The sequence below is a fragment of the Gavialis gangeticus genome, unplaced genomic scaffold (genome assembly GCF_001723915.1).
Source record: "Gavialis gangeticus isolate Ggan-Ray unplaced genomic scaffold, GavGan_comp1, whole genome shotgun sequence".
Lineage (NCBI taxonomy): Eukaryota > Metazoa > Chordata > Crocodylia > Gavialidae > Gavialis > Gavialis gangeticus.
This window is the reverse complement of record NW_017728996.1, coordinates 20873717-20882262: the sequence shown is the minus strand read 5'-3', so window position 1 is coordinate 20882262 and position 8546 is coordinate 20873717. Positions and strand designations below refer to the sequence as shown.

The 8546-nt window shown below is 49.2% G+C and overlaps 2 protein-coding genes and 1 long non-coding RNA gene across 5 annotated transcripts in view; 2 read left to right on the top strand and 1 right to left on the bottom strand.

Moving 5' to 3' along the window:
- EFL1 (elongation factor like GTPase 1) overlaps nt 1-8546 on the top strand; it is a 384491-nt gene that overhangs the window by 309016 nt on the left and 66929 nt on the right. The gene's annotated exons all lie outside the window — the stretch shown is intronic.
- The window catches only part of LOC109288543 (kinesin light chain 1-like), a 53015-nt gene that overhangs the window by 14543 nt on the left and 29926 nt on the right, over nt 1-8546 (bottom strand). The window lies entirely within an intron of this gene.
- LOC109288544 overlaps nt 7683-8546 on the top strand; it is a 13486-nt gene continuing 12622 nt past the window's right edge. The window contains exon 1 of the long non-coding RNA XR_002095182.1: nt 7683-7714. This is a non-coding gene — a long non-coding RNA (uncharacterized LOC109288544). The remainder of the gene's footprint in view (nt 7715-8546) is intronic.

The following is an 8546-nucleotide window of genomic DNA, read 5'->3' as shown; positions in this document are numbered from 1 at the left end:
AGGACTCTTAGGAAGCCTCATAGCAGCTTTCTACTGGAAGCCAACTGCTTCTGCTCCAAGTTTTCTGTCTTAGTCAGTTGATATTCAATGGTGGAACTTTGCCTTTCAGCCTATTTAGGTTTGGCTTGGCTTGGCTTGGTTTGGGGTGGGGGGGAGGTGGGGTTAGCAGCATCTAGTAATGGACTATGTCCTAGGCCAAGGGTGGGAAAAATGTGGCCCACAGGCCGGATACGGTCTGCCAGGCCATTCCATCCGGCCCACAGGGCCCCTAAAAAAAATTTAGAAATTTAATATTTATCTGCCCCGGCTGCCCATCATGCAGCCCTCAATGGCCTGCTAAAACTCAGTAAGTGGCCCTCTACCCAAAATAATTTTCCACCCCTGTCCTAGGCTCTTGGAAAAACAAGCTCAGTTTTCAAGGGTTTGGAACAGGCTTCCCTCAGAGGTGGTACAGTCATCCACCCTGGCAATCTTCAAAAAGTGTCTTGACACCCATTTTTCTAGGGTCATCTGATCCCAGCAGTCTTTCCTGCCCAAGTGCAGGGAGGCTGGACCCAATGATTTGCAAGGTCTCTTCCAGCTCCTAACAACTATGAAACTATTCTCTTTATTCTCTGCTTGAAGTACTGAGAGAACTAATAGCTTACTGAGGCACAACTGCCCTTTGCAGAAGCCATGCTGACTAGGTTCCTGTTATATTCCTGGTTATTAAAGGATTGGACCATTTTATTCTTAATTCTCATTTAAATCCATGTAACTGATTCTGATGTACAGCTCCCTGGTCTAATTCACTTTGTGTCACTTTCCTCTTGCACAGGATTGGAGCACTGTGATCTAGTGCTGTAGGTGTCACTATGATCTAACAGTTCATCTACACTTCTTCCTAAAGCTAACTGCTGGGTGCTACTTGAGACTCTTTCAAATCCTCTGAAATAAAGCTGTTCAAAGAAGCAACCCTGAAATAAATGCTTCTCTAGATCTGTCCCTATTGTGCCATGTGACTGCCATGTGTTGGGATTGTTGAAGTCTCCTCTTATTTCTGTGCAAAGACTCAAAGTTGCCTCCTTGGTTTCTCCTTGAATGTGGGGCTTGCGTGTCCCACATCCTCTGCCTGAGCAGGTGGGCAGAGGCATAGTAAGAAGAAGAAAAGAGAGGACAAGGAAGGGGTGGGGGGGAAATACTAAGCACTGTACCAAGCAGGGGGTGGGGCAGTCTTACCTGCCACAGCCAGGCTCACGCTAGTACCCCTTCTAAATTGGCATTCAGGGAGTGTGCCACTTGCTTACCTTTAGCTATGTCACTGCAGGTTGGTCACTAAACCTTGCTTGGAGGCCTATATCCTTCTAACCTGGAATTCACTTCTGCAGTGACTATGATGACTATATTCAAAAAACACTCTCCTGACTTTCTGCAGTTTCCTTTAGAGACACCACCACTCCACCAACTTTACCACTGTCTTGCTTGGACAGGTAGTTTCTAATGGAGTACAGTGACTTGGTCACTATCATTTACTACTACAATATCAAACTACTTCTTCAAAGCCAGGCATTCTAGCCTCCCTAGGTTGAATGTTCATCTCTCACAGACGGCAGAGGTTAGAAAGAGAGGTCATTTTTCATTCTTAACTCCTTGCTCCAGTGTTTTGGTAACAGGAAAAAAACGTACTTCTGAACCCAGCCTCTCCGTCATCCAGCAGTCCTTTGCATGCCCTTTTTGGGCTGCAAAGCACTGCAGGAACCTCCAGGGACTCTTTACAGTCCCTAAAGCAGGTGAAAATCCTCCCTCCATGCCCCCTTTCTACTCAAAGGCATATCCCCTCCCCCACCTTGCTTTGTGTAGATGTACAGGGGCTGGGCTCAGCTGGGGACCCAAACAAAGGTGGGGAAGGAGACTACTTTCCAGCCATCCTGTTGCCACTGTTCCCTTCCACTCAGTCTGGTTGGCTCTGGAGATCCCCCACCCTCAAAAAGTAGAGAAAGCAGAAGGGGCAAGCAGGGGAGTAGGGGCAAGGGGAAGGAGGAGAGAAAGGGACAGCATCTCTGAGCAGGAAGGGGAAGGGTTCTCATCTGCTTTAGGGACTTAAGAGTCCCCAGAGGCTCCAGCTGGGCAGTCTGCCTACACTGGTAGGGTATAGGAGACTGGGAATGGGGTCCAGCCACCCCTGCAGTGCAGGTTGCTGCTCCCACACCCCACCTTTAGGAAAAATTCTGGATCCACCCCTGAATGGAGCCAGAGCATCTCAGCGCAACCTTGCATAAGGGTTCTTGGCCCAAGACTTCTTTCTTCATTGGGAAGAAACTGTAGATTGCAGGACTTCTCTCCCACCTCCCTACATAGGCAGTTCTTATGGGCCGAGTCCAGGAATGCACATTTGATTCCCCAAGACAACTAGCGGTGGCACACCTTGTGCCACCGCTGCTAGCTGGCCCTAGGAAACACCTGTGCCACATGCCCTTTGGCATATGGCAGGTTACCCCAGCCTAGCAGCCTTACCTTAGATCCTGGGGGCCTCCTGGGGCCACAACAGCAGCAGTCCTACCACTTGGAGTCTGGCTGGCAGCCGCAGCATGGCTGCAGCTAGCCAGACTCCAGTTTTCAGTGGATATCCAGGAGTCAAAAAACACAAAACAAAACAAACAAAACTGCTGCGTTGTTCCATTGCAATGCAGAGGACAGCTGAATGTGCAGTATGTGGTGCCGCAGACGTGGCTGCAGTGCCATATACAGCACAGCTGCACTTGTCCAGATCCAGCCATGGTCTCTCTAGACCCCATTCTCTTGATTTCTAGTAATCAAGTGCTCCAAGACAACACCCTGTCTGCCTTTCCAACTCAGACCATTCTCTGGAGTTACTTTCTTAGCACGGGCCTTGATCAGCCTCTGTCCATTAAGTTGGAAGGTGGATCTGATCTACAAGGGTGTCTCCCTCAATTGAGCCTATGACCCCTGTATCCATGGGCTGGGGAACTTAGGCCTTTCATTGCTGGGGCTGGGGAACTCAGGACTGCTCTGTACCATTCCAGTCTGTCACCTCAGCAGTTGTTTTCAGTTTCCTTACTCCTCCAGCTAAGTAATTTTGGCTTCAGGAAACAGCAACATATGTTGCACTGGCCCCAGTGCAAGCAGCATGCCACCACAGCCTCCTCAGCTATGTCCCTGCTCCTGGTCTTCTACCTACTCCATAGCTAACAGGGAACTAGGTTATGCTGGCAAGAATTTAAAAGGCACACTTCATCTAAATGTATATGTAAGTGCTTTCCTAACAGCTAAGTTAGCAACTTGTTCCCCACATTTCTACCAGTCCCTACCCCATGCATTGGGGTCACTGCAGTCATCTTGTGCAACTCAGTCATGCCCTCTCCTCCCACAGAAGTAGTGTTAGCAAGCCACTACTAACTTGAAGTGACAGGAACAGGAATCCATCCACATCCCAGTTATTCTAATGGTTATAATCATCTTCCATGTTAAAAGTCTACACCTTACTTCTAGCTATTTGTCTAGCTTCAGCTTTCAGCTGTTGGACCTGCTGCTGCCTTTTTGAGAGGTCCACTGCTACTGGAAATCCCTTTCTCCATACAGAAGCTTGTAGACTGTGTTCCCATCACTTCTCAAACTTCTTGGGTAAACTCAGCAGCCTGAGCTGTTTTAGTCTCTTGCCATGGGGCAGGTTTTCCAAACCCTGAATCACTTCCTTAGGATTCACTCCTGAAGAATGCTGAGAGCAGCAAACCTGTTGACGGTATGAACAATTTGGAAACTTCCCTGGTAGGTGCAGGATCCCACAAGGCAACTACACAAACTTCTAGGAGTGGTGGGAAGACTGCTCTTGGTATGCATCAGTGCCAACAATAGGCAAAGCAAGACAGAAAAGGTCCTGAAAGCTATATTTCAACTGTTAGAAGAAAAGGCTTTTTTCTCTGCACAGAGGGGACAAAAAGTCTCAGTGAATAGATGAGAAAACTGTGAAGAAGAAGGTTTTAATCCCAGCAGGCTTTAAAGGCTTTTGTGGGGGGGGAAAAACTTCTTCAGAAGAGGTGCTAAGTAAACTGCTGCTAACACAGAAAACTGACAAGTCCCGGGGCAGAGGTGGGTTGGGGCTCTTTAAAACAGGAGCTGTAGAAAGAATCAGGTGAGACAGATGTCTGCAGATGGGCATCAGCTTAAGCCAGAGGCACCCTGTCTACAATAGGGCAAGGTGCAGATAGCTGGGCCAGGGCACAATTACAGGAGTACATTCTGGAAAAGATGCAAGGCACTGAAGCAAGTTTTTCCAACAGAAGTTTGAAAAAAAAAAAGAAGCAGATCTAGGGGAACAGGAATGCCTTGCAAAGATAAAATGGCAGTACCCCTGCACTACAGTTGACTATAAACTGCCCAGGAAGGGCACATTGAGCTTGGACCTGGGGAATCAGTGCTATATCTAAAAAAAACCCCTGCAGATCCTAATGATACAACAGTGTAATTAGTACAGACAGAAATCATAGCATGTGAAATGAGAAGACTGCAGATGGTACAATATCAAGACCCAAGAAGCCCAAGAAACCTCAGAAGGCCCCAAGCAGAGGTATGTGGAGAGGATGACATTTGCAGGGAGCTCCTTGCACCATACCAGAAAGCTTCCACTATAAAAAAAATGTGTAACAAATGCTATATTATACAAAAGTGAGAAGCTGGTTCAACTTCCTGCCTTCTCATTATCATCAGTGTTCGACTAAAGTGTCCTTTAGTGCCTCACATTTCCACCCCACCCCTTCCATCATGAAGTTATCTGTACTTTGCAATCAAGTCATTTCTCAGTCTGCTTCCTGATACAGCACAATTTGCTTAGCTTTCCAATTTCTCAGGATGTCGTTCTCTGGCCCTTGCATCATTTTTACAGCTGTTCTCTGCACCCAGTAGGGATGCAGCAGGAATACAAACCCTTCTGCTTCAAGGCAAGAAGCAGTCTGTGGTAAATTGTTAAGAAGAAATTACTCCTCTGCAGGTTAATCCAGAGCTACTACCACTTCTAGGACAGCTTATTCCTAGAAACAGGACTTGGGGCTAGATGGGCCCCAGCTGTGACCTATGCTGGCAATTGCTGGGTGAAGGCAGTGCTCCTGTAGTCAGTAAGGAGGGGACCATGCACTAGTACCCCTCTTACACAAACAGCCACAAATGCATTCTCCCCAGATATTACTTTCAGTAGTTCATGCACTATTGCTTGGCCAAGCCCTAGTCCTGCAGGCCTGAGCACAGCCAGTCCAGCTAGCCTCCTGTGCAGTTCTGGTGTTAGGGGACCTCAGCCTCAGAGCTGCTGGACTGTCTTTTAAGCAAGTTGGCTGCAGGACAGAAGACCTTCCCACAGCAGAAGACAGCAGTGACCCTGGAACTGAATCATAAGCAGCATGGTGCAACAGATGGACAAAGGCTGGGAATCAAGAGAACTGGGAGTTGTATGACCATGGGCAGCTCATTTACAGCAGCAAGGGGCCTCTAATGCGACATGTCCAACCTGAGACAAGGGCCCAAGTTTGCAAGTGTCTCAAGACTGCATTTCCAGCGGCCTGAAGATAAGCTCTCAGCACCTATGGAAGCCAGACCCTCCATAAAGGCACCTAAAGCTGTGCACCCATCCTGGCAGGTTTGACCTCCAATTGTTCTGCGACTCAGTGGCATTAGCTGTTTAACAGGGCTCACTCACCTTTAAATCCACGTTACATCAAGTTCTCATCCCCTCCCCCTCAACTGGATGCATGCTGCATGAGTAATAGGAATCTCTCCAACATGCAGGCTCCTCCACAGGCTTGCTCACTTCTCAGCCACCATATGTGCACACAATCCCTGCATTCAGAGTCACAAACGTGCACACTTCTCACACAATTTGTATCAGGAAAGCTGAGGCAGAGTAGGCTGGGCAAGGGGGATGGTGACAGCCGCAGCATATGCAGGCCCAAAGAAGATGAAAGGCTTGCTGCACACAACCTCAGCTCAAATGGCTTCTGAGTCTCATGGCTGGGAGGCAGGGGCAGTAAGCCCTAGCCCATGTAGCACAGAAAGAAGCACAGGGCAGCGGTTCAGGTCTGTCTGCCTTTAATCAGAGGTAAATTAGTTCACAACATCAACGAGAAGTCCCAGGCCCAAATGCAGAAGTGCCATGGCAGAGATGATCCCCACTCCCACTGCTGTAAGGTAGCCTCTGAATAACCCAGCACCAGGCAGAGGGCAGAGTCACACACAGGCCCCAGGCACCAACAGGAGAGAGAGAAGCAGGGACAAGGGCAGGGGCTTGCTTAAAGCTCTCTAAAGAGGCACTGGGAGCAACAGCCAAAGAGCCCCTCCAGAGGTTTCTTCATAGTGTCCTGGCACAGTTCTCACTTGGGGCAGCAGCATGTTAAGGAGTGGGCACTAGCCTGATGGCTACCACTTTCCTTCCATGAAAATGCCCAGTACAGATACAGCACAGAAGCAGCAGCAGCTTCTAGGCTTGTGGCATTACTCAACCTCCAGGTCCCTGTACCACAAGCTAAAAAGAGAATACCCCACTGTACCTTCCTCATTCAACTTGACATCAGTGCTCAGAGGGGCCACTGACAGGTTATGAATTCTTGGAAAATACATTAATAATCACCCTCTTCTTTCAAGCCCAATGGCAAAATGGACTGCTCTCTTACTAGGCACCCCCTAACTAGGCCTCTGAACCCTAGGACAAATACTCTTCCTGCCATGCTTCTCCCCATAAGGGCTCACAAACAGAGCCTAACATCATGCCCAGCATTGCACATGCTTAAAGTTAAAGGTCAAAGTTCCCAAAGGTCACAGCACAGGGGGCCTGGGTCACTGCACAAGGAGAGTGGGGCACAGGACCCAGAAGGAGCCAGAGTCACAGATACAGACACATCTGTCTCCACAAGCCCAAGGCAATCAAAAACCTGCAGATTAAAATATATAGAAGGAATGGGTTTCTTTTTCATTGTCTTCTGAGTTTGATCAAGTAACCGCACCCAGGGCAACTGCCAGATTTTACTTCTCATTCACAAGAATTAGAAACTACACCTGGTTACCTGACTCCAGGAGCTGAGGCTTTAAGGAAAATCCTAAATAACATGGCACAAAGTGGTAAGGAGACAACAGCACTTTGCATCTGTCTCCCCGCTTTTCCAGCTAGACCTAGGACTTCTGGAAACTGCCTGGGCCCACTGTCTGCCTGATGACAGTGGCCTGCAGCACTAGACCTCTTCTGATCACCAGCCCCATCCCACTAGCAGAACCAACCCATCATGCTGCTCAAACTGCTACATGAAAGGAGTTACTGGTATCAGCCCAGTTCTCAGACAAACCCAGCCTCAGCACCTAGCCCTTTCTGTACAGCAGGGAGCATCCGACCTGGTCAATGCCACATCTGAGTGAAAGAGAAAGAGAGGGGCAGATGACAGTCACTCCCCCCCCCACACACAGAGCCTCCTCCTAAGTGTTAAGAAACTGACTTAGGACAGGCAGTTCCTAGCAAAGAGCCACTGTAGCCAAGCATGGTCTCAGGACACAAGCTAGGAAGGGCAAAAAGAAGCAGGTGCTCTGTGTCAGTCCTACCCCACTCCTCAGAAACAGGCTCTCCCTTCTGCCCAGAAAATATTTCCTTGCCCAAGAAACCCCAGCTTGATGTCACCCACCGTGACAGAATCACACCCCAGCCCCCGCCCCCCCCCCATGTTCCTCTAGGACCCACCTACCTTAGGTGCAAGCTCTCTCCAAACTGCTCTTACCCACAATTCACCGCTCCCCAAATCAGAGACACCAACTGCAGCAAAAGCAGTTGCCCCTGCAGTCATCTGCAGGGCAAGTATCCCCATTCCTTGCCTGCTGCCATTTCTTGAGAGCTCTAGCTGTTGCCCATCTCTTGCCTCCCTCTGCCAAGAAGGCTGCATGATTGCAGCCCTTTGTGCCCTCTAGCCCCACTCCTTGACTGCTACTCCTGGAGTGGAAGACTACACTGCTTCTTGCTCCTCCTCAAGCCTTCAAGGAGCTGTTGGGGAAATCTGACAATTCAGAACTGTTTTCTTGGATATGCTTAGCCTTTGGGCATATCCAAAAATTTAGAATTCCAGGAATCACAAGGGCACAAGCTGGACTCTCCCAGCCTATAGCCTCAGCAAAAGGGCCAGGGCTGAATGAGCTGCAGATAGAAGCACTCCTAATCACATATCAGTTCCTGTTCCTAAAGACATCTCCCTGTCCCAGCTTGTGCCATTTAGCTGCTGCCCCAACTGTTCTGGAGGCATACTGCAAGAGGGGGTTCAATCCTCACTGCTTGCACAGTGATTCCTCCCCAGACAGCCCTCTGCCTTGCCACCTGCTTCAATCCTTGTATTTGGTCAAGGAGTCCCATATTCCCATCCTGCATAGCAGCGGGGCTACCAGAGCCCAGGTGTAGGGGAGTGGGTAGGCCAAAGCTACTGCCACAACCCACTTAGCTCACATGTGCTTCTGGCCAAATCTGGTGCTGGGGGAAGGGCCAGCCATTGGTACAGGCACACTAAGGGTCATTCTAGTTGCAAAACACAGCTGGG